General features: G+C 41.9%; 2 long non-coding RNA genes across 2 annotated transcripts in view; both read left to right on the top strand.

Annotated features, from left to right (window-relative positions):
• Positions 1 to 761: 761 nt before the first annotated feature.
• Positions 762 to 15354, top strand: LOC140258316 (uncharacterized). The gene is made up of 3 exons (XR_011905239.1): positions 762 to 896; positions 11852 to 11888; positions 14367 to 15354. It is a non-coding gene; the product is annotated as an uncharacterized lncRNA (long non-coding RNA).
• A 4206-nt stretch (positions 15355 to 19560) lies between these two features.
• The window catches only part of LOC140258317 (uncharacterized), a 35170-nt gene continuing 29821 nt past the window's right edge, over positions 19561 to 24909 (top strand). Inside the window, exon 1 of the long non-coding RNA XR_011905240.1 lies at positions 19561 to 19632. This is a non-coding gene — a long non-coding RNA (uncharacterized lncRNA). The remainder of the gene's footprint in view (positions 19633 to 24909) is intronic.

Genomic DNA, 24909 nt, shown 5'->3' on the forward strand with positions numbered 1-24909 from the left:
CCCAGTGTGGTACAGCAGACATGGAGTGCCCACATCAGTTCTACATTAAGCAGAATTCCTCAAAGGGCTCCATGGCACAGCCCGAAACCCACAGCCTTACAGGCAGAAACTGCTTCCATCTTTTTCTGTCTCTGATTTCTGCAGTCATTGTGTATAGGTCGCCTAGACTGGAAAAGAAGAAACAGCAACGACAACAAAAATATCCCTTAAGAGCAACAATAAGCCCCCGTCCTCCCGTGAGTAAGGGAGGTTGGGGAACAGAGATGACAATTAGCCAGGCTGTGTCTTGGAGCTCCCTGCTGTAGGGACACATCCACATAAAGTTGCTGTTGCAAACTAATTGCCTTTGCTGACTCATTCACAGAATCATGCAGGCCACAGACTGTAATTATCGTGTCATAATTATCACTTCAACAGCACAAAGAGTGCACTCTTATCTGATATGATAAAATAGTTCAATTAATTTTAAACAGAAGGAAACACTGGTACATCCTTAGAGCCTGGCCACGAAGACAAAGCAAGCTGTCAGCACTAGATTATTGATTTCATGTTCTCTCCTGGCTTTATTAATTTTTGCTCATGCACTACAGTTACCATTTTTCATGCACTTAGGAGATTTTAATTTGGCATAGTACAGATGAAAAAGAGGAAGATTAGATATAAATTCAGGTGACAGCAATCACATAAAAAGAGGTAAACTATGGCATAGTGGAAGTGATAGAGCACCTGGTGAAAGGCAGGGCCAGCCAGGGGAGCTCAGGTGAATGCAATGCAGCTGTGAATGACCAGAAGGGCTGGAGCCAGGATCCATCCCTTTCCAGACCTCATTTAAGGGTTGGCAGTGGAGACAAGGGGCTCTTGCTGGGAGATCCCTGCCTACTTGAGGCCTTCCAAAAGTAAGTGCTTTTTTTTTTTTCCTCTTTCTGTAGCTATAGTGTTTAGGCTTGTCCTCATTTGCTGCAGCCTAACTTTGTGCTACTCCACTGTTACTGCTGTACTTCCCATCATGTTGTAGCATTACGTGTGGGTAATATTCATAGGGGAGGTAATGCTGGTTTAAGCAAGTAGAAATCTGGCCCTGCTGTGGGAACAGGTTGCTGGGTGAAAGCGATCTCTTAGTGTTGTTGGCAGCAGGATATCTGCTGCTCCTTACCCATCAAAAGGGGTTGCTGTAGAAATAAAGCTTCTATCTGAAGTGAGGCAATTCTACAACAGAAGAGAGCAAACACAATCTTTAATGGCAAAGCATCCAAATTTTCCACTATGTTGGTTTTCAAAAGCAGTTTCCTTTGGGCTTGTTCCTGCAGTGTGCTCTGGGGGCAGTTGTTGTGTGGCATGTCAGAGTGGTTCCCTATGAAGTTCCCCAATCAGTCAGTAGTTCCGTGCTTTTAAACAACATGGTGAGCCCGGGGATCTCACAGGACACCTAATGCACATGGCTGTGCTAAACTAATTCTTTTAGCATCTGTAAACTTTCCAAAGAGCGTACTGTGTTGCCATGGTTGCAAGGCATTTCATTGTTCCAGAACTATCGCCTGTCAATGCTGCTCAAAAAGTATAATAGAGAAGTCTGATGTAAATAGTTGAGAAAGAAATTGGGGTTAAAGTGTTAAGATTAGGGTTAAATTTAGGGTCAATGATTCTCTTGCTTTCTAATGAGAAAGGCAGGAAAAGCACTGTACATGGGAAGCTGTGTTTGACAAGCACAGTAACCAGAAGACTGTGGGATGTATCTGCTGTGCAGCACCCACAGCTCCAAGAGGGACGTGCTTTGCTGTGTGCTAACAGGGGCTTTGTTAGAGTGTGTATCTACCACGTGGAGCAGCCCAGGTTTCTGCAGAACCCAAACCCTAAGCTGCATTCCTCTGCAGGGCTGGAAGACTCCAAGGGTGTCTGAATAGTGAGTTCTCCATTTCTCAAGAAAAAGGGTGGATGTGGCACTTGGGGATGTGGGTTAGAGAGTATGGCAGAGATGGATCAAATGTTGGATAAGATGATCTTAGAGGCCTATTAAAACTTTAATGTTTCTATGTGGAAGGGTTTGTTGTGGGGTAGTTCAGAGATGTGTGAAACCCAAGGAAATTCCTGTGGTATCTACACCCATCAGAGGGCTTTCAACAGAGCGCCACCAAGAGAATGGAGGGTAAATTAAGGCTGGTCACAGAAGTAAAATTTGTGGTGTCTTTTCTTCAGTATCTCTGAAGTTGAGCCTAAACCACTCAGATGCCTGTGGCAGGTTGTGCTAATCAGGGACTCAGCAGGGTTTGGAACAACGAGCCCCAGGAACACCAGCATTTCCCTTCAGAATATAATGAACTTCACAGCGGCTTGTTGTCCCCTAGCATTCTCAGTCTTCACCTCAATGCCTTGTAATCTTTATTGCAATTAACCTCATAGCATAGCTTATGTGGGCTTTCTTGCTGTGACTGTAGAGAGGCTGTGCGGCAGTTAGGCTGTTCAGATACCCTGTCACACATCTGAAGTTTTCTTTGAACAATTCAGATCTGAATGACCCAGATGAGCACACCTGAACTTGTGTAATATGGAGGCTTTGACTGAATTTGAGAGCTCCAGTAGTTTACTATTGCCCCTATCCTACAGGGGTAGATAGAAATCTGGTTCGAAACATACAAGCAAGTTATATGCTTCCCTTTGAAATCTGAACAAAACTGAGGGATGAAATAGTCAACAAAATACATAAGATTTATTTGAAATACCCATCCCAGCTCTTTCTACTGATGGAGAATCGTGTTGTGCAATACTACACACACTGGCAGTAATTCCTCATCAGTCTTCCCTTGAGGGGGAAGCTGACAAACAGCAAGGCCAGGAGCTGCCTTCAGCTATAACACAAGCGTGTGGTTTGAGGCTGCATGGATGCCTGCCAGACACACAGCTAAAGGCACTGAAATTCAATGTGTCTGATTTTCAGATAGTAAGAATTCTGGATTGCCAGGAAGGTAAAAATACCCCAGTGCTTTTTAGTTTGTACTGCGACTTCTCCAGCCTTAAATTAGAAGGCAATATCTGGTAAGATCCAGGAAAACAAACAACTTCAAAAGCAACTTATGGGTTCTGCCCTTTAGCCACTTCCGCAGCCAAGCTTTGCAATCCATTAAGTGGCTGCATGTTGCAAACTTTTTCCTTGTAATACAAGCTCTGAGAAACTGAACTCTGCCCTCTGTCAACCAGCATTTTTTTTGCGGTATATCCTGTGCTAGAGGCAGAGAGCAGAGGTTGTATAGTGTGACATAGTGTAGTAGGACTGAAGGTAACTCTTGTAAGAAAGCAGAGCCAGTAGGGCTTGCCTTTCTTCAGGATGATGTCAAACATTTATTGACAAACCTATCAAATCTTTGTATGCAGTTTGAAGAGAGAATTACTGAGTTCTGCTTTTTTTTTGGCCAGCTGGAGAATCAGATAGCTGCTGCAAAGAGACAGGAGGGCACTATGCTGTCAGTCAGCCTGATCATGGAGCCATTTGCCTTAGCAAAAGTTGTGGGAAGATGAGATGACCCAGGTGGATCAGAATCCCAATGCTCTCCTCTGCACAATACAACACCTCTTGGACCACTGAGTTTACCCTACTGCTGCATAATCCATTGCCATGTGGCGATGGCCACACAGTCATCAGTGAATATTGATGTAGGAAAATCAATACTACAAAATACTTCATACCAGTTCTTCTGCTAGCTGCTTGCTCCAATGGTATGAGGAAGGACAGCCTCCATAGAGCTGCTCCTTAATTCAGCTTCCTTAAATCGGGTACAGGGAATCACTGGTTACTAGATCCCCTGTAGGAAGATAATCTGCTGGGGACAGATTTGGTGCTCAGTACTAAATTAAACTGTTTGACTCTTGGCCTTGGACAACTGCAGGCTGGCAGCCACTGGTTGTAACTGAGCCACATCAGGGAACAAATACAAAAAATATTCTGGAATAAAGCTTAAAGACCTGGTTCAACAACATAATTCAACACTCACTGTAACTGCTCTGTCAGGGCTCAGTAATGTCAGGAGCTGGCTCACGGTGGTTGGAGCTGATTCAGTGAGTTAACCACATGAGTTAAGCTAAGGGTGCCACCATACCCAGGAGGTCATGGAATTCAGTTCACCTGCAGTAACTGGCTCATGGATGGAATTTGGAGTTTGCTGAGAACCCATCTTCAGGAAAGAAATCAATGGTGACTTCTGCTTCTCTTTTTCTCATTTGATGTAGTTCTAGGGACCCAGTCAAAACTCAGTAGTGAATGCAGCAAGCAGAGTAAATATATGTTATTTCTGCCTAAATGTAGGAGTCCACCCAATCAATTATTCCTCAGCACATCACTTCCAAAGAGTGAGCATCACTTAATATAGTAAGTGCACTTTCAAAGCAATTTATATTTTCTTATAAAAATGACACTTTTTCTGAAAGCAAGGATCTAAAATGCATTTATGTATTTATGCATGCTTCACTTACATAAAAAGTGCTTAGCATACTCGATGTTAATAGCAAAGCTTCCGCTCTCTACACTGATGTATACATTTTTGACACATATGCACAAGTCAGGTACTGCATTTGCATACCAAGCAGGGAGTTTGAGCTCCAGCTTTCTGGGGCAGAAAGTGTTTTTAATTGGTTGTGATGCATAGAACAGAGTGCCTGACAGTGCTAATCGAAAGTTAACAAGCAGGAAGGATTTGTTCTTTGAAAGCTGAAATTTCCAAGTAACCGTTTGTACTTAATCCACTTTGAGATAAGGAGGGGGAAGAAGGATTTCAGCTGGACTTTGGTGACCTCTTCAAAAGATTGTCAGACGTGTTTTTGCTCTCCCAGCAAGACAGGCACAGTTCTGGCCTTGTCGGGGACGTGGGTATAGGGAACAGACTGCACAAAAGCAAAAGTGGGAAGGAAGTTTCATCCCATTTCTCTTAAGCTGACATGTTATGCTGGATGGCTGCTAGCTGCATGCCAATGCCTCTCTGCGTATTGTTCGGGATTTGCTGCTTTCAGCACAAAGCGAGCAGTAATGGAAGCTTTCAGTGTATTTGAAGATTAATTTCACATAATCGCAACAAAGCTGAAGTCAACAAGCTGAATTTAATTACTACCCTGACAGCTGGGAGGCAATTAATGCCCTTAAACTTTCGAGAGCTCCCTTGCTTGTATTTTCTCCTTGTCTTCTTCCTACTAATTAGAAACATGCTTCGGGGTACAGCTGACCATGGTGTTAAATTAGCACCTTGTCATCAGAACTAGATAAACTCCTGGTTAGACATCAGCTCTTTCACCAGATCAAGAATCAAGGCCATCTCTGAACAGTTATGAGCCACAGGGTTCTGCTAACCTTACCTGCTAAGTTCTGTCTGACTTATAGTATCAGCTCCCACCATATTCATCCTCTGGGCATGTAACTAGAGGAATATCCCATTTGGATTTCAGCAGGGATTCTTTTTATCGCTTTAAAACCATTCAGTTTTCTGTATTGAGTAGTAAAGGGGGGGAAAAAAAAAAAAAAAGCTTTGCAAAAGGAAATTAATGTGCCAGCAATTTAGATAAGCATTTAAAGAATTTCTCCTGTTATGCTTAGTCTATCCCATCATAAAGGAGTGGGGTTACATATCTCCAGGGACAGTAAGCACAAAAATGTTCCCAATTGTGATAGCATCATTAAGAGTGAGCTGTATGGCGCATGCAGTGTCAAGGCCATTACACTGCACTCCAAAACTAAACCAAACCTCCTGATTCAGCAGGCTGCAGTTTGGAGTTCCATCTCTAGATAAAATCCTAATGTTTAAGCTCATTGTGAATTAGGCAAAAAAAAAAAAATCTGTTACTTTCACATGATCTGGTATTCTCAGCATTACAAATATTAAATGCCTTATTTTATTGGTGTTCATTGGACTGATGTAAATATTTTTAATTTCTGTCTGCATTAAACTCTATTTTCCTACTGCAACACCTTCCCTAGAGTGCTTAAAATTGCCTATCTGCTGATGAGTAAAGCTGATGCTGAAGAATTCATGATATACATCTGTATTTCACCCGGTACACTCCCTGAAGCAAGTTTACAAAATGCACCCCCCTCAGGGCAATGCAGTTTTTCACTTTGTTGAAGAGGTTAAGATGTTGGAACAGGGACAGCAACCTGATGGAGCTGAGGATGCCCCTGTTCACCACAGGGGAGCTGGACCAGCTGGCCTCTATGGGTCCCTTCCAACTCAAATGATTCCGTGAATGTCACGGGTAGACTACTTCAGCCACACAAAATATATTGCACTGAATTTTCTTCCATGGGGAAAAGATTGTTTCCCCATGCAACTGAACCTATGAAATTGCTGGGTAGTGGGAGAAATCCGTATCTTTGAGGGTTCAGATCAGGATAAGTTTAGAGTTTTTGGAAGACTACCTCCATCATACCAATAAGTCAGTGGAGTGACCAAAGGGTCTACGGCTTCCTTCTTGATTGTGTCAGTAGAGAGCAAAGCTTTGTTGCTGGTAATCCCATCTGTTTCTTTGAGTGCCCAGCCTGGCTGCTGCCAGCAGTGCAGAATCTGGAAAGCAGACTCTGCCCAATAGTTTTGCTTTATGTCTGCGTTTCGGTGAGTGCTGGCAATTAATGATCTGTTGGTAAATTAACACTGTACATGGCAATTGACTGTGGTAATGAAGTTATAGAGTCGTCTTTATGGTTTATTAGTATAATAATAAACCACACTCAGCATGTAATAATGGCACGCAGTTAAATTAAAGACTTGCTGATGCCTTATAAACTGTTCTGTGAAACATTCTTGCAGCAATCAGTAATAGTCTTCCCCATGCACAGGCTTTGCTTTGTATTCTATGGATACAGCTCTGTCAATGTATTTCTCCCGTTACTCTTGCATTACCAACAAAGCAGGTCAGATAGCAGAAAAACAAATTGACTGGAACATTTACTTCAAGTTGAACTAATTTTTAAGCACTTTGAGAGAAAAATAAGCCTTGGCTCCTTCAGAATGTGTCTATTTATTCTGTTATTACAAAATATAACACTAGAGTTGTTCATCACTTTCCTCTCAGACCAAGCCACTAGCTGAATATTAGTGCTTCTTAACACTTGGCAACTTGAATTGTCTGGGCAGTGTTTTAAAAGATGAATGGAGGCTAAAGCTGTCCTCCTGAGTCAACCAGGTGAAGCACAGTGCTGTGACCAGCTTTCACAACCATCTTCCCTCAAACTTCCTACTTCATGTGCATTGCTGAGGTCCTCCTTGTAAAGAGAAAGGACTGTCCTGATTCCTTTCTCTTTAATTGCTATCTGATCCCATAACTGGCAAAGTGCTCATACAGAATCTGAGCTCTGTACCCTGCAACTACAAAGCTCAAACCACCCAGTGAAGCCTGGCACCAAAGTACTCTCAGATCTGCTTTATAGACTATACTGTAAAATAGGAGCATTATTTTTCTCCTTCTGCAGGAATAGCAAAAGCTCTGCTCTTTTCAGCACTGCAATAAAGGATTCATGCTGTGAGTGATCAGGTTCTAATGGCATCTGTACACAGAATTTAACAACAGACAAGAATATCTGGAACTCTCCAGACTTCTGCCTGTAGGGTGTCAAAGTGATGTTTAGGGAAGCTGTTATTTTCCAGAAAAGCTGCTTTTGTGTTTTTTTTTTTTCCCCCTTCTGGCTCCCAGTGTACTCAACTGGCCACTAGATGACATCCCAGACCTTGCCAAGTGCCCGTTCACAAAGCCACGTTAATACTACTCACCCTCCACCCAGTATTACACCTGATTGTTTGCATGTGAGCTGTGTTTTTCTCTCATGCTGTCTGAAAGATGAACATAGTTCTCTTTCCTATTCTTTGTGTCTTGTCTGCTTAAACTGGAAACTCATTAGGCGATGGCTAAATCTGGTGGAGGCTTAACTGTAGGCTGAGCTATTACCCACATGTCTGAGACAAGATTTTCTTTTAGGTACAATAATGCCATGATGCTGCTGTCAGTGTGTGCAATGTGCTGCCCCAACAGGAGCAAAGAGTCTGATACAGAGAAAACCTCTCAAGTCAGTGGCAGTGATTTTTTTACTGAACAAAACAAAATGGTCTCATTGTGCTGATGTGGGTGTGCTGATAGGCCCAAAGGGGGATATCTGGGTCTATGTTGATGCAAGTTGTGATTCTAAGAGGAGAGGTAAAAGAGACCCTGAAAAGCCCCTGAATTTTCTTATTTTCCCTTCATAAAAGCTAGAATACAAATAAGAACAAGGTGATCACTGCCTTTTCCTGAAATGCCATTAGAGGAGGTGGTCAGCCTATAAGGATATGTTAAAACTTCAGGACTATGTACCAGCTTCACTACAGTCACTGCAAGGAGGCTCAGTTGTGGCTGTGAGGAGCTCTCAGAACTTCTCTCTATTGACTGTCATGGGATGTTCATCTTGCTAAACCAATGCTCCAGATACTGTGCAGTAGGTCCATTCTGCTGCCAACTCTGCCTTCATTTTATCCTTTAGAAAAGCTTAATTGACACTACACGTGTTCCTGGCAGCAGAAAGCTTCCTTCTGAGCACTTCTATAACATAATGGGAGCAGTCTTAAAGAGAGTAAAGGAGCTTACCATCTTCTTGAGGTCTCCAGGCTAACAGCCTTCAGACTTCCAGCCACCTCTGGCACTCACTTCCTTGAACTGCCAAATTCTCTTCTCACCATTGTTCATACAAGAAGTTTCTTGGGCAATATAAAGGACACCTGACAGATTCTGCTGAAACTGAATATCCTCGCAGGGGAGTAAAGATGTCAGCAGGGAGAGCACGCAGCTGTACCCCGCTGCTGTGAATCCCTCTGGTTTAATTTTCATTCAGCTGCTCATAGCTGGTCACTTCCATGCTCAGCTACAAAATGCTAATTCAGAGCTTCTCATTAATTAATGAGCTTTGCCCAGTGGGAATCTGCTTACTGGGGGTTGTCTGTGCCTGAGATGAGCAGCTTCTCTAGAAGTCAAATATCCTCAGCAGGAGATGCTCAGCAAACTCAAAAGTGTGCACATGCACTAATTAATATGTAATAAATACACCTACTAATGCCAGGGTTTAAAGATGGGCTCATAAATGCTGACTGGACTCAAAGAGCTGTAACGGCTCCTAATGAGCAATTATGAACAATGACTTTCTTTATGTTTAGTGTATTGGATAATGTCTATCAAGACAGTGTGAAATAAAGGCTTGCAGGAGCAAATGGAGTAGCTCATACTACAGCTACTTGGAAATGATTTTGTAGCCACTAAGGGCTTTTTGTGGCTTGTCCTTGCCCTGGCCTCAATGACTAATGGAGCAGCATTTCAGAGGTTTATTAGTCACCACTAGATAGCAACATTTTTCCTTCATTTGCAGGATGGGAAGAATTTCAACTGTATTATGTTATGGTTCAAATCATCATCATCATCTCATTCCAAATGGTAACCCAAGCTTCTTTGCTCTCTTTCCATATAAACCACTGTCACCTAAGTATATTTAAAAATAAGATGCCACTGATGCTACTCTCTGTTTTGGAAGAACAGGAATAATCACACTAAAGTACTGTAGAAAGGATTGATTTCTCCTCATTTTCAGAGCGGGCTCTTTGAGGTTTTCAGGAACATTACACCAGAGAGCTGTGAGACTTCTGCTCCAAGCATAGGAAGTAGGCAGCATCACAGGGCAGCTGAAGGGATTAGAGAATGTCTACGAATCCTTGTAAGCATGAATCTGTAGGGCTGTGGCCAGAGCAGAACTGAATGTTTCAGAGTGTGTAAATGTAGAATGTGTGTTGGCTCAGGAATGCAGACTACAGGTGGACAGATTGGCAGCATGATGACCAAGTGACCTGAGCTGTGTGGGGGCCAACAATCAGCCTCTGTGGTATTTAGACCTGGGGCAGTGATGCATTCATTTTGCTTCCCAGATGATGTTTTCCCAGCTCTTGGTAGCAGTTGGGTGCATCGGCTGTTTGCAGTCTGGCAGCAAAACTCATCAACTGGACTTTCATTAAGTTTCATGTCAGAAGCATTACACAGGCTTGTTTGGTAATTGGAGAGATTCAGGTACGTAAGTACAGGAGAGGTGGTGCTGGTCTGTGCCCAACCAACTTTTAAAGGAGAAAGAGTGAACGGCTTGGAAGTCACTTCTCATCTCCAGGCAATGGAGATTCCCATAATGGCAGCCAGGCTCAGCTCTGGCTGTAAATCACTTCTCAATTACCATATCCAGTGAGAGCTTTTCTACTTGGGTTACTGATGATGATAAAGTAGGTTGTTAACAATGAGCCAGGACAAAGCAAGTGATCTTAATAGTTGAAATGTTATCCTCTCTAAAGAAGTAATAATAATAATGCCATATTACTGAGCTTTTCTAGTCTGAAGGCATCTGTCTGCCTAAGACTGATAGGGCAGAGTGCGTTTGAATTTCTTCTGCAGGAATGAGATGATAAAGCTTTATAATTGCTCTGTCTTCCCCCACCCCCTCCCTTCTTTGTCTCTTTTCTTTTTTGTTGTCGTCGCTTCTTATTCTTGCTCTGCATGGGAACTCAATGCTACACAATACTGCCCTGTTACTAGAGACTGATGGGCTAACTCAGCATAAATGGAGGCTGACCTCAAAGTGCACACAGGTACTTTCATATCAGAAATAATAATAATCAAGCAGTCTAAACAAAAGTGAATCTTTCTATTCCTGCTTTGTGTTCCCCTTGTGTTGCACTAAGGGACATGGTTTAGTGGGAAATGTTAGTTGGACTTTATGATCTTGGAGGTTTTTTCCAGTTTTTGGTGATTCTATGATTCTATCCATTTTCCTGTGAGAAATCCACATCAGAAAGTCCACACCAGACTGTGCTAAGTGTTCCTAATGAGCACCAAACACTGATGTGCCCATCCATAAAAAAAAAAAAAGCACTGGTAAATATGACTTATGTGTGTGGGTTACCTAATGGCTCCTGAAATAGCATAAAAGGTTTCCTTAACCCTTAGGCCTGAAATGACGTAGCAAGATTTGATAACCTCATGCTCTGAAGCACAGCAATGCTTATACCTTACTCAGACGTAGATTTTGAATGAGTCAGGAGATGGAACAGGTCTAATCTCCAGGTTATCAGATTTAGATCCCAACATCTCCTAAGTCAGGCAGCAACACAAAATGTAGTTGAGACTAGGTTGATTTGGAAGGGAAAACCCGCTTATCAATCTCTGTGCCTGCCTGCAGTGTGTTTATTCATATCTTTATTTTTAATGTGGTATAATCTATTGCTCTGTAGACACAGACCTGCAGTATCAGAGGCATGGCTAAACTGTTCATGTGAGAATGTGATTAAAATGCTGGTTGGGCTGCACCCAAAAAGATGTTGCCTGGATCTTTACAAAAGAAAGGGCTGGACTGATGTTAATGTATGCATCTCCTTATCCAGCATCTAATTTGATCTGCTTTGGAACTTAGCACAGCCTCCATCATCAGTCTGAGCGACTTCTGTTTAACCAACTCCTACTGCTTAATAAGTGGGGGTAATTAGCATACAAGCAGAGAATTTGATGTGCAGTCTATTTGGTATTAGTGGAGGACATGACTTCATGGGATTTCTCTCTACTTTTCTTCCTTTCCCCAAAAAGTGAAGTTTCCCAGATGCTAAGCATAATGTCCAAGCTGTTATTGATTAGCTTACTGTTAGTAAGTCATTTTGAGATTGCTATACTTACTAAAAAGGGGGTAGGCCAACCCTAAAACATTATCATACTTGATTATAAAATATATGTATTTTGCACCCTCCATGATAACAACTGAAGTACCCTCATGTCCACCCCAGTCAGAGATCTCTGAGTATTGGGATTTGAACAAATGCACCCCTCTCTTCTCTAGGTCTTTCCTTTTCTCTGAACTTCATAGGAATGTGCTGGTAAGTAAAAATCAGCTATGCTTGCTGGACTTGCTGTACATTGCCCACTGCACAGAACTGTTCAGTTATTAATTATCACATGCATATCAATGATCACCTGCATAACTAAGATGCTACAATGATTCTTTCAAGTCATTTGTGCATATTAAGGATAGAGGTGGCTGTATGGTTAGAGGATGCTGGAAAAAAAATGAATGGATGTACCAGATACAGAAGGCTCTGAGAACTTTCATGGACCATAACAGAGTTCACGAAGCTGCAACCCAAGCTGACTGTTTGTGTTTAGGATATCCTAGATTGTTTTTGGTTTAGTTTGTACTGGTAGTGCCACATTCTTCGTTGTTGTCCTTAAAACAAGTGAGATTCTTGTGATTTTCTATGTCTTTGGTGATTCCACCATGTCCCAAGGCTTGAACTTTGGTTGCTGGCTTGGTTTACACAACTAATTTTCAGCAGAGGCTTGTAAAAAAACATAAGCCCTTTTTTTTTTTTTCCCCATGAAGTACAGACTAAATAACATGCTGTTTCCAAAGCCTGGAGGCAACTGTTTGCATCTGAGTAAAGGCTCTCAAAATGAGTTTGACAGCTGCACTTCTTCTGGAAGAAGTCACTCATGCAACGTCATTCCTGCTCATATCTTCCAAGACCAGAGCAGAATTTACTTCAAATTCAGATCACCTTTCCTGCTAGGCTTGTGTCACTGCTTCTCCCACATGCCTGTCTTTTTGGAACTGCTTTTAGATTCCTTTTAACTAATGTGAGTATTGTAAAGCTGTGTTATTGTTGCTCTTTAGTTCCCCCTCCTACATGCATGAAATCCTAACATGCAATCAAGCAGCCAACCCCATGACCACTGTGCTTATTGCTTTCCTAGTGCGTCTCATTAGGAAGTATAAATGCCAGAGTGTTATCTAGGTGCCTTATACAGTAAGTATTTCTGCCCCTGGAGACAAATTATATCAATGCCCCAGCAGCAGAAGAGGTTGCACAGCAGGGACATATGAGGAGAAACTTTGTCCAACACCAGCACGGTGCTCTACTCTACTTGACATGCCAAACTGCTTTTATTCTAAAGCAGTATTGAAAAACCTCCCATGCAGTGAACTGCTCAATACTTGGTTTATCTATTGCCTCTTAAAAAGGTATAGAACTGAGTTAACTATGCCAAGGTTTTCAATACAGGAGGTTAATATAAACTCAACACATTTCTTCCAAATCCTATTGTGCTCAACAACTAGAAATAACAGCTTGTCTCCTTCCTGTACAGTAGAAGCAAGGAAATAGTAGGCCCTTTAGAAGGAGAACCTGAATGCAAGCCAATCATCTTCCTTCAGGCTCCTGCTGGTGCTCGTCTCCAATTACAAAGAAATAATTCACTATCCAAGCTATTTCTACAGCATTTCAAACTGGGCACTGAAGTATCAAAAGTTATTGTTAGCCTGTCGTGCTCAAGAGAAGGGAAATAAGGAGGAGATAATAGAAAGACAGAAATGACCCAGATCAGTGAGATGTTCTTTATGGTTTATCACAAAGGAGTTTCCCAAGAGACCTTCCTGTCCTGCCCCGTGAACACATACACACGGCACAACCCAGAAAGATAACGAGGGAGGGAAAGCTGCAGTTTATTCCAGCATGAGCACCGGTTTCTTTTGTGACATTTATTCCCATTAAAAATATTTTCCCTCTATATCTCAGTGTGCACAGCCACACTTTCTCCTCTAGATGACACTGTGTCTGCTCAAAATCCAGAGCTGGAATGCCAGGAGCCCTTCCACACTGGAAAAATCATGTGGAAGAGAATTGCACCAGCACCTGCACAGGCTATTCCTGTCTGCTGTGATTTCTGTACCATTCGGAATGGCTTGCTTAAGCTGCTGAATCTCAACATGTCAGCGATATTTAGGACTGTGCATGTTGTAAGAATGATCTGCGTGTGTATACATGTATAAATACCCAGTTCCACCTTGGTTGCTCTTTTTCTCTTTACAAACATTATGAAGCCAAAGGCTTCAAGGCAATCTGCAGCCCTGACCAAATCTGTGGGTAAAATCCAGTGCAGGAGTGGTCTAATAGCACTGACGAGGTAGAAGAGTAAACCAGATTGAATCTAAGCACTGCAGGGAGTCCAATACTTAGATTTCAAGCTGTCTGTGTGCACTCACTGGATCCCTCCAAGGGAGAGAGATTTTATTGGGGAGAAAGATTTTGGGAGTTAGATATGTGTCTGAACTACCCTGGTTTCCCTTAGGGTACTCCCCATTTGTTGTGAAGTAATTTGGATCTGTTTAAGATTTGTGATGGTTCAAATGTATAAATAGTACGAACAGATTCATTAGCAACAAAGCAGGAAACAAATGCAGATGGTTCTAAGGAAATGAACAGAAATACTTTTAGTTTGTACCTTTAAAGTTGCCAGCAAGACTCAGAAGCTCATAACTATAAGAAAGTAAAGATTAATTTCTCTTCCTGTTTCACCAGCATCAGGGTAAAATTTTACACTCCTTCCCAGATAAGATGGCTCCAAAGGACCAGGCTAGAATCTGTATGATGGGAACCTAGTTCAAGGACATCAAGATTTGGAGATACTATCCTGTTGATAACATTGATCGCCTATTGATTGGGAGTGACTGACAAAGAAGATAGACCATGGGGCTCACCCAGGCAGGCAATGAGGTTTTAATACACGTGCAAGCTCCGGGTGCAGTTATTGTCTTCAGAAATCTAGAAAGGCTCCAACATTTGGGCAGAGAAGATGAATTCTGCAGAAGGTTGCTTGGTGACTCATCTCATCCCGCAATGAAAATAAAGGTACAGCTCAAAATTGATCCTTACTTTCTCCTCTGTTTGTTCAGAAGATGGAAGAGTGGGATTTTGTAGCTTGCTCTGAGCATGGGCTGCCAGTTCCACATTGCAGTGTCAGAAGGCCAATATCAGCCCAGGTCTTTACAAAATGACTCTCAGTTTTGCTCTGTGTAATGAATAAACAAACCTTCCTCTGTACGACTGAATTAACTGGAATTTATTTGCCTAGGTATAGACATTGCAGATGCTTTAATTTAGGCAGTTTGTACTGTCAAAGCGGCTTGGCTGGCTTAGCCTTCAGTTTCTGTTCATGCAGGCAGAATTCAGAATGGCTGTTGCAGGCTTTTTGACCACGGGAAGGACAAATCCTGCTGAATATCATCAGAGGAAAAGAAGTTAAATGAAGTTTAACTGAAGTATGTGGAGCGGTTGCTATAGCAAAAGTGATGGAAGCCTCCTTGCTTTAGCTGTTGAGAGCAAGGCTGACAAATGCTTGTGATACTATACTCTCAGGAACATTTCTGCATCTCCACTGAGATGAATGGGTCCTTTAATTTCCCCTTTCCTGATCAAGAAAAGAATTGAGAAAGAAAGGAGAAACTGGGGAAGGAAGCACCTCTTTTGATAAGGGACACTGATCTTCCAGACCTCAGGGGATGAGGCTGTGGATTGCAGGAGAGTAGACACGAAATGCCTCCCACCAACTGAGTGCGGTGACCCATAGAAATGTTCTTTACTCAGAATCCTATCGCTTGCCAATAGATGTGTTGACCCAACCTCTTGGAAAATCTGTCTTCATTTTCTTGGCTCAGTGAGCACAGCGATCCCAGGGGTGAACGCTGATGATAATTTACAATTTTACATTGAACGCTGAGTTCGTTCCATCAGGTCTCACTCCTTTCTGATGCATTTCTTCTGGCTTTAACTGATATTCCAGGAGGGCTTTTGTCCCTCGTTTGTTTATGTCCCATGATAGTAAAAAAGGTAAGGGCAGAGAAAAAAATGTTTATTTTAAATATTCCTTTGCTTCCTCAAGGATTTTGTTTTCTCATATCACACCCCATGAAGACTCTGGTTTGTGAGTGAGTAATAGCTTGTTCTCTGTCCTCTCATCATCCACCCCCACGATTGCTCCTGCCTGCATCCCAGTGCCATACCATCCTCACATCCACAGGTGGGTGTGCTAGAGCTTCTATGGATCAGCAGTAATTGGAAAAAACAAAGCTTGGTTTTGTCTGGGTCAGTCCCTGCTTGGGGAGTGCATGCTGCAGATGATGTAGAGGGATGAAAAAAGAACTCTTAAATCACAGAGCAGCAGCTGCAGTCACCAATATCACACAATGTTTTTGCAAATCATTTACTCTTCATCTTATAAACTGATATTCATTTTACTTGTTACCTCCATTTCTTACAAATACTGCAGTGTGTTGCTGCCCTGTGTGTAAACACACAGATGGTTTCCAAGGCTAGTATGTTCTGGGCTTCCAGTGGGGATCCCATGATGACACTTCCAATTAAGAATATATTTTTGAGGAAAATAAATTGCCCACCTGTGTGGAGTCAGTTCTCTTGTAAAGCCCCCTCCTTGCTTCTGTCAGTCTTTGCCTCTTAGCAGCATATCTTTTGCCCTATAACAATTTTAGTCTGTAAGACCTGCATCTGAGCTCCCATTCTTTTTCACCCTATCTCCACAGAATACTGGAAACCAAGAGGTGGGCCTGAGTTTTCTTCTTTCAAAGCCTTTCTTGTGCCTCTACTGATTTCTCTCTTGCCACTTTTATTCTGTTACTACAGCAACCTTGTGTTTCTTGCTTTGGCAAAGTTGACATGTTAGCATGGGAACACACACAAGGCCTCTCTAATCAGCACTTATGTGGTCTAAAACATTTAGCTCATCTGCTCAGAAGACTTATTAAAATGTTCAACCCATCTGCTGTGGGAGGCTCAAGTGAAACTGGAGCCAATATTTTCCCACTTGGTTTCCTGTCATGCAGCCTGACCAAAGCCTCTCATCTCAGCAACACACAGCATTGGTGTGTCGCTGCCATAAGGCAGAACCCTTGCTTGTATGTGGTCCTTGGACACATTTAAAAGGATGTCAAATCAGTCTTCTGCAGTGACTGTTGGATAAAATGCTCTGCTGACATTTGCCTTTCGGAGTGCTAAATGCTAGAAAAATAATTTGAGTGCAAAACTAGAAATTCAAGGGAACATCTTTCAGAATCTTTCATCCTCAGATGCTTGAAGAGAGACGTTTGCAGCAGCAAGTTTCCACAGAGCTGACCTGGCCAGACCCCAGGACCTCAAAGGAACCATTTACTCTGGTTGACAAGATGGCTCTTCCTCATCCTGCTGCTTAGCACCTAATGGTCTGGAGATCTGTGTCACTTGCTTGGTTTCATTTTGGTTTACTTCGTTGCTCTTGTAGATCCCAGAGGAAACATCACCATTTCTTTAATTCCCTCTGCATTCTCTGATACCATTCAGCCTGCCAGTAACTGATCTGTTTTACGTTACCTAGGTTTGCATCTTTCCTTAGAGAGCTGGAGGCAGTGGTGATTTTGCAAGATGTGTAGCTCCATCATCTGCCTAATTGTAGCCATATCCATATCTGTGAAAAGCCAAATGTGTAGCTACAATAGTTCATTCACAAATGCATTCTTCTCCAGCTTTCTATGAGTATTGGACTAATAATAAAATGTGAAGCTTTCAGTTATCTTTATTCAGCAGTTCTCCAGTCCTTCTTGGCCATGAGCAGGGAATATGTTAGGAAGTAGAAGACAGTTCCACACTTATTTGCCCTACAGCTTCTCTGCAGCACACATGCCCTTGAAACAGGAGTTGGGAGGTGGAGAGGCTGTATGGTGAAATTTGGCACACGGAAGATGGATGAGCACAATTTACAAAGGTAACTGCAGCATGAGGATGAACAGCAAACAAAAATACCTTCAGTGACCTGTCTGGGTAATCACTGTCAATTGACAGAGGCACCTCTGAAAGGTTTAATCATGCAAAGCTTTGCTTGCTCATCTCAACTAATGTAGCTGATGGGTGTTTGTAGTCAAATCCCCTTTACGATGATCCTGTTTAGAAACTGAGTTTCATGGAGGGAACCCTGCTAAATAGTCAGTTTCCCCCTCACCCATTACTGGTGCAGTTTACTTCTGTAAGTAGCTCTGAGGATTACTGAGGTATTAAGGAAAGTGCTGTGACATTGAATTGTATTTCTTCTGCAAGAGGCTGTCAGTGCGCAGTTGTCCTCTGTGGAGATCGTGACAAGGAATATGTGATTTTTGTGAAGGATTTTTTGGTGTTTGTTTATGTGATGCTGTTTTACTTTAGTTTTATAATGAGTAAAGAAAAAAATTCTAGTGTCACTGTCGATATCAGGGACATTAAAGGTGTTTTAAAGCACTACAAACACCTTTAAAATGCAGACCTCATAGTAGAGATAAAACTTCAACTTAGTGATGAGATGCTTTGATGCCTCAGATGCATTTGTTTATTTGTTTTAGAGGAGAGAAAAGAATGGTGTGTTTTACTGATACAGCTATTAACCATCAAGATTGCCCAAAGGCATCAGCAGGTTCATTTAAAATGTAAATGAGTCTTGCCAACATTCAGTCGTTCAGATTCTACAGGCTGCTATTATGTGAAATTGGATGGAGCCCTCACATGGCACAGCTGAACAGTTACGTTGACCTCCCTCTTCCTCCCAATTATGGCCAATGTGAATGGCCACTCCTGTGGACCTGGGAGCTTCTCTCCAGATTAGAAGAGTTGCTTTATTATAGGAGACAGGGACAATTAACTGAGACCCTGTGCTGTTACCAAATCGTCTCCTTGGGAAATACCATTTAGCATTGCAAACAGCGAGTGTGCATTTATTCATATCCTTCCTACACCCTTTTGGGAAGGACCATTCTCTTGAATTAACACTTGGAGACTAGCAGCTAAAAGCAAGCATAAGCCACAAAATGCAGTTGGACTAAGGAAGACTTTTGCTTTTTAATTCTTAAGCACAGCATGTTGTGAGATTAAATGGAGTTGAATTCACCAGTGAGAACCCTCCCCAGCAGCACCCTGGCAAAACACTTGGAATAACAGCTGAAGGAATACTTTTGCCTCAGAGTGATTTTGCATAAGGGGCACATTAAAGATGTACATTATCACTCTGATGCTCTTGATCCATAAAGGAAGGCTTGGGAGGCATGTCGCCCACTTAATGGGTGAGTTGTGCAGGAATGGATCATCCTGATTTCCCAGAGAAGGGTGGTGGAAAATTAACAGTTCTGCTGAGCAATGGATGTCAGGGTGGTGCCATTGGGATTTATTTTGATGTGGAATAAAGCACAGTATCATCACTGGTGCTTGGGGGATTTGTGATGGCAGAGCTACCAACAAATGAGCAAGGAACACGTGAGCAGCAGCAGCAGAACACTCAGAGTGGAAAAGTTTGTGGAAAGGAGACTAAAGGAAGCAGAAAGAATAGCTGAGGAGAACTTGTTTCACAAACCAATGTGTAAAAATGTATTTTTGTGAGTTAGAAACAGCAACGTGCTCTTCATGATGATGATGATGATGATTAGCCCCATGCAGTTTTGCAAATGTATCTAGACCGGAGAATGCTCAGAGTTTCACAGAGCTTAATTGTGCGTGACTGTGCACACACACAAGGGATCTGCAAGCTCAACTCGTAGATGTGCTTAGCAGACAATCTTTAACTGCACAGTTGTAACAAAAATGCTAAGTCATGGCCTAAGGCAGTGATTGGGCACCTGGAAGGAAGGCAGGGCCAGCCCAGGGGAGCTCAGGTGCATGCAATACACCTGAGTGGAAGGGCTGAAGTCAGGATCCACCCTTTCCCAGACCTCATTTAAGAGTTGGCAGTGGAGATGAGGATGTTTTGTTGGAGATCCCTGCTATCTGAGGCCATCCAAAGGTAGGACCCGTTTTTCTTCCTTTGCTTCTTTGTCCATGGATGCTGTATGTTTGGGCTTGGTCTTGTTTGTTGTGGCCTAGGGTTGTGCTACTCTGCTATTATTGCTGTACTTTCCATTGCATTATAGCATTACAACAGTGGGTAACTTGTGTTGAAACATTTACATTGCCCTGTTCAGGTGAAAAGAGGTTTCTTATCTAGCAACAACTTTTTGCAATGTGTACATAGAACTAAATGAGTAATAACAAAAATGAACCAGAACACAAACACTAAGGAAATCTTAATTTCTGTTTATCAGTCCTTCAATTGGTTCCGTATATTACAGCATGTATTTCAGCCATTTGATAGGATGTGTGTGTCTCTATTAAACATAATCAATCAGTTGGGGAACGTATTTCTGTGTATCTAGAATGGAACCATGAACCATGTGTAGTTAAAATAAAGGAGAAAAAGGACTAATAGAAATTTTTTCCTCCAATTTTGAACCTCTAAAAGAAGTTCACCATTCTCTTTTTAAAAACAATGCCAGTTATCTTAATGAAGCTATTAACATTACATAATGCAGAGATTTGTATTTAAATTAAGAAGGAAAAAACCCTACTCTTGGGATACATTCGAAGGTTGAAAAAATAAGAAAGCAGAATAATGGGTAGGAAAAATTAATTTCACTTTTAATGAGAGATTTCAAGGGAGGGAGAGAAGGGCTTAAGTGGATCTAAGCTAGGTGTATTGTTGTTTGCAAGCTCTGCTTCTTACAGTGTGGGAAGCTGGCTGGGATGAGGTCATCTTGACAACCAGTAGCATGCTGTGAATTGTTGCTGGATCTCCATCATCAACCATATAATGATTTATTGTTACTGAAGCCTTCCAGGCAAGGGACAGAATAATCTATGCATTCAATGCAGACACATTAGGTTCATTTAAGGAATAAATAAATGTATGTGATGTTGGCAGTGCCTGAAGCTAAGCTGATCTTATCTCACAACATCAGATTTGGAATTGAGAAACCATCCCTGGCAATGCTTTATGTCTTTGCTTTGCTGAATAGTGGAACAAGAAAGAAGAAAATTGGTAGGAGTGAAGCTTATGGCAAAAGAATGGAGAGGATGCATTACACATTTGCAAAAAATGTGTCTGCCACAGCAGGGCAAAATATGCTGAATTGCACTTGAAATCCACGCAGAACTTCTGCTACTCCACGTTTCTATTATAAGCCCAGCTCTTGTTGAATTTCTTATCCTGAGTTTTGTACTGATCCTAGGTAGGCGTCTAGACAGTTCAGCTCTTCATGCTGATGGGCTTGTTGAAACTGCCTTCCTATAGCTTGCTTTTCTGTAGTTAAGTTAGGGTGTGCAGAAAGGGTACCAAACAGCCCAGAGCCTTGAGTCCCTTAGTCCTAAAAAGGCTATCAGCCTTGCCCTGGTGTGGAGATGTCAAATGAGGATTTTCTCCAAGTGGGGAAATGAAAGGGAAACTTTCGATATAGAAATGGTGTTTTTTGTTTCTTTCACTGTGGGATGTTATGTTGATCCAATCCAGAAGGATTTTACTTATTTCAAGAAGCAATTAAGTTATTGCTTGAGGTACCTTTCCCTGACTCTAGACAAGTCCGTCTTTTTTAGTGATGTTCATGGCTGAAGTCTTCATGTATAATGCATTGTATGCATGCAATTCCTAGAGGCAAGCTCTGCACACCCTGTTGCGTAACCTCCCTCATTTCTGCAAGCTTGCAGGGCATGCCTGGCAGCCTCCTTTCTCCTGTCACTGCAGTTCCTGCCTCTCTGTCTCCCTATGTGCCCTGAGAGGTGCCATGGGGAATGATCTGCACAGAACAGAGGGAAGAATCCAGGTGTTGCAGTCTTGCCTCCATGAAATAAAACCAGCAGCGTGGATGGCTGCTGTATAGCAGGATATCTCTTAGAACACTCTTAGTGTGGCTGACATTTGATTTTTATTATCAAAACAGGGAAAATAGTGCAGAATTAACACAGGAGAAAGATTAGATTACTGAGCAAAAGTGCCTTGGTGATAAGAGGTCTGGAAAACTGGAAACTGGGCTCTGTATGGATGGGAATGGATTATTCCTCTCCATGTCTGCTTTCTAGATTATATTGCCAAGAATTTTAACAGCCTCTCTGTAGAGGATGTGCTGATATTTCTACACTAGGAAAAGGCACTGAGATCTTGAGATGAGCAAGGCAGAGAGAGTACTAATGACATACAGAATCAAACCGCTTGTATTTCTCTGCGGCAAGTGGATTCCTTTAAAGCTTGAATTATCACCCCGTGTTTTATACTTGCAGAAAGTTCTGGGGCAGCATACACAGGAACACGCTGTAGAAACACGGTTGGCTTTGCCATTGGCTTGGGGAATCACCAGATGGCGCTAATAGAAAGCGTGCTCAAACGTTCCTTTTTTTAGGCAATTCAAGCTTGAAAAAGGTTTATTTGTGAAATTGTGACTCAGTTCCTTCGGTAAGAAGTATTTGCATCAGCCAGAACTTGTTCAGTGGTTGAATAGAATAATTCCTCTAATTCAGGGCTAGTGTTCAGAGTCTGCATGCACACCATCCAGAGGAAAAACAGAGTTGTGTAATGAATTGCTCGCAATAGCTTTTACTGTTCCTGTTAGCTTCATTTCAGCTTTAATCAATATTTGTTTGGATTTGTTAGGCTGTGTGGAAAAATCCTGCAGTCTGTTCTCGATTCATATCAAAGCACAATTGTTATTAAAGTGAATAAAAAGTTTGCCCGATTGGGAACCACGAAATACACTGATGATACAGAGATCTGAATTTATTACGCTTCTTTGCTGCTCTACAAACAGATTGACTTCCCCTTGCAGCCCTTCCTGCAGAGAAGTTTGCTCATTTTGGAAGCTGGAGAAGTTCATTTTCAAGTAGGTTAAGCCAAAAGGTGCCAAAAATGCATTTTTCCCCCAGTCTATTATTGTATCTTACACTGTAAGTGAGAAGTAGCTTCACCAAGGAATTGATTTCTTGCAAAAGAAGCTGAAGCCATGGCTGGAAGATGATTTTTATAACAGATGCAGCCCTTCAGCAGGGATTCTCAGCTTCTTTCGCTGCTGGATAGAAGCAGGTCTCGAGTTCAATCCTTCTATTTAAATATTTCATTAAGGGCAGGCATGTTTCCCACTCGCCTCTTAGGGCTCTGGCTTTCAATTTCTAACTTATCCAAAATCCATCTTCTTATTATTTTTAAAAGAGCTCTTCTATTGTTTTCCATTTCACCTATCAACTCCCAGAGACAAACAATACTGTAAACCCCAATAACTGATCTGGAGGAGGTTATTTCGGAACTGAGCACTCAAGCCTCCATTATAGCTCTCTGGGAAAAGGAAAAATTAAAACCTGTTTCAGATTGAAGTTCAGTTACAGCAGGAATCCTCTTCATCCCTAAGGTTTGAAAACATCTATGCAGGGTACTTTGTGGTATGAGACACCTACAGACACCTAATTTCCATTCAACTGCTGCACTTCTGTGTATTTATCTTAGAGTATGGAACTGTTTGAGTTGGAAGGGCCCATTAAAGGCTGTCTGATCCAACCCCTGCCCCGCAATGAACGGGACACCCATGGCTCCATCAGCTGTATATATCATATATATACACAGACAGAAGCCTTAGCTCAGGAGGCCTTACCTGAACTTTGATTTTTATGTCCCACCTGGAAGTTCATGAGGAAAAAATATATTGGTTCAAGACGAGGCCAAGTGTGGTGGGTTTTTTTTCCTGTACAACCAAGTGAAAAGGTTTTCATCTCTTCACTAGTCACACTATGTTGAAAGGGAAGCCAAAACAAAACACCAGCCAAAAAGAATACCCCAGCAATCTGCTGTGTTGTGCTCCTCTTATTTTTTCACAGGCTCTTTTAAAGGCCTAGATTTCATTTTGTTCTGGAATGGAGACAAATACTGAAATCTCCTTTCCTTCTCCAACTCCTAAATGATTTTTTTCACCTACCTCTATTTCCTACATACTCAGATAGTTTTTATGGGAAAAAAAGTCAAAGGAAACTATTTCCCTCCCTCACACACTCCCCATTTTCCACGCTTAGTTGACGTTTTGCTCCAGGACTGAGTTAAGTTTCAGGTATGGACCAAAGGACATCTGTTACTACTACCTTGACCTCCCTCCTGTTAATTCACATCCGAAGAGAGCAGAAAAGTGCATTTCATGCTCTAGTCATTGCAATTCCATTTTGCCAGCAAAATACTACTGGGCCATCCTTTTTCCCAAGAGAGCTTTTCCTTTGGCGTCTGTCATGCCTCATTACACTGAGCAGAGCACCTTCTGCTAGAAAAATAACAAGCAGAAGAAACTGCAACAAAATGGACACTGTCACTGCTATGATGCTAAGTCTATTGGAAAAAACAGTCACAAAAATGGCACAAGCACGTGTTTTTAATATTGGGTTTTGGTTTTAGCTAGCCCTGCTTACTGTTATTCATATTTGCTTGGGAACTTGAATATTATTATCTGTTATCTGTTTGTTTAAAAGGAAGTAATGATGGAGGAAACTCCAGGTAATGACCCAGTGTGACCTTCAGTTGTACAGAGCCTAAGACAGTCTTTGCTAGAGAACAGACCATACAAGACAGACCATACAGGTACAGGGACTTCTGCATCAATGTAATACATCTGGTTTGTCCTATGGAAATTTGTTGAAAGGCTTTAAGGTTGAAGAACGAAATTAATCCACGTAGAAATTCAGCCAAAATCCTCCATTTTATGCCCTTTGTCTTGTAAGAGTGGTCAAATACTCCTGCATTATTGAGAAAGCTCTACTCAGTAAAACATGGAGGTGTAACATTGCAGCCAGGCATGAGGACTTTGTTCCTTCCTCCTGGAAGAAAGGGACAAGCTCTTCCCATGGATGGGAAGAGTAAAGCACTATACAAGCTGGCATAGAAACTCAGAGGAAGGACAGGTTTATTTGGTTCCAGTAAAATAAATAAAAGAAGTAAATTGAAAGCCACCTGGAAATCCAAATATGTCTGTATAAACCTGCATGCTCTCAGTAACCTAGAAACTAGAAGTAGTCCTTGCTCAGTTATGGTCATATTTCTTTGCTCAACACATAGACATCCATGTGAATGTTAAAAGACAGGTGGCACAAAAATAACAATAAAATCCCACAAGCTTATTTTACTTTTTGATGTTGTTCCAACTTAGCATAAAACTGGTGAAATAAGTGCCTTTGTCAGCATGGTAAGAGTGATTAGCCAAGAAAGCTGGTACTCACAGAGTGCATGCAA

This window comes from Excalfactoria chinensis, chromosome 13 (genome assembly GCF_039878825.1).
Source record: "Excalfactoria chinensis isolate bCotChi1 chromosome 13, bCotChi1.hap2, whole genome shotgun sequence".
In the NCBI taxonomy this organism is placed as follows: Eukaryota; Metazoa; Chordata; class Aves; order Galliformes; family Phasianidae; genus Excalfactoria; species Excalfactoria chinensis.